At 58.3% G+C, this 1,416-nt stretch overlaps 1 protein-coding gene across 1 annotated transcript in view; it reads right to left on the reverse strand.

The window, feature by feature from the left end:
• The window catches only part of LOC102478146 (5'-AMP-activated protein kinase subunit gamma-2), a 189,588-nt gene that overhangs the window by 27,924 nt on the left and 160,248 nt on the right, over positions 1 to 1,416 (reverse strand). The window lies entirely within an intron of this gene.

Here is a 1,416-nt window from a genome sequence, read left to right on the forward strand (position 1 = left end):
TGGTATTGGAGAGCTCGAAGGTGGGGCTAGGAGCTGGGAAGAAGGCCCTGGGTGGGCAGGGAGCGGCTGAGGGAACCCTGGGCAGACAGGCCTGCCCCACGGCGCCGTCAGCGCCTCTGGGTAGACCTGCTCACCACGACACTCCTGAGAGAGGGATTATTAGGACCTGGGCTAAGGCGAGTTGGTGAGTTGCTGTCTTCTCCACGGGGGGCCTTGGCGGGGGTCTGAGCACACAGAGAAGCCAGAGGACATCCTGCTGCCCAGGGCAGGCCCAGGACCCACAGCGCAGGAGGCCAGAGCCCAGACACAGGGCACCCCGGGGCTGAGGGGCTCGTGGGAGCCCATAGCAAAGGGGAAAGGGCAAGGCCCTGCTCGCGGCTGCTCGCCCTAGAGCACCTTCGGGGGAGTGGAGCCCGTCCTCTGCTCATCCCACAAGCTCCCTGGACCTTGGCCTTCGCAAGCGCTCTTTGCTCTGTGCGATGGCATCACCAGGAGAGCTTGCGCTGGTGTTTTTGGTTTTGTTTTAAATTTTTTTTTTTTTTTTTGCTATAGGGCGCCTACGCTTGCCAGAAAGTCAGAGAGACAGAAAGCGAGAAATCACCCCCCAAGGGGGATGGCCACGCTGTACTTCCTTCTCCTCCATTTTCCTCTCAGGATCTTGGGCACGCACGCACACGCGCCCAGTGTGAGTTTAAGCCACCGGGTCCGGGACTCGAACTGCGGTCAACTACATGGGAGCCCAGCAACATAGCCATTGCACTAACTGCTGGTCCAGTGCGTTGTTTTTTAAAGTCATGTTTTGATTTTATGGAAACATATATGCTCTGTATACAAATACGTACGAATACCCAGGAAATATGTTAGTAAAATGTTCTGAATGTGACGGTCTGGCACTTGTGACCCCCAAGAAGGCAACACTGAGACCAAGTGGGGCCAGATAGCGTGACGGCGAAACGCGACACTGCGAGGCTGGTCCCCGCGGAGAGGCTCTGGGTTTGCATCCCGAGCCCTCCCTGAGTACTCCGGAGACGTGTTTGCCATGATCTGCGCTGGGCCGGGTGGAGCATGGCCTTGAGACCATGCTGGAAGGTCTTTCTCTCTTTCATTCATGGAAGAAGTAAATTATAACACTTAAAGAAACAAGGGGAAGAAACCCAGTTTCTAGGTGACAGTATCTGGGTGTGGGGCTACTGGGAGCTCGCTGGGTCACAGGGCGGAGCCTCAACGAACAGGATGGTGTCTTTATGAAAGAGACCCAGAGAGGCCCTGTCCCCCCTTCCGCCATGTGAGGACACAGTGAGAAGCTGCCTCCAGACACGGGGTGGGCCCCGGGCAGATAGCGGGGGCCCCCCTGGCAGACAGTTGGGCCCCCGGCAGACAGCGGGCACCCCCCGGCAGACAGCGGAGCACCCCCCG

Source organism: Tupaia chinensis, unplaced genomic scaffold (genome assembly GCF_000334495.1).
Source record: "Tupaia chinensis unplaced genomic scaffold, TupChi_1.0 Scaffold000280_1, whole genome shotgun sequence".
Lineage (NCBI taxonomy): Eukaryota > Metazoa > Chordata > Mammalia > Scandentia > Tupaiidae > Tupaia > Tupaia belangeri.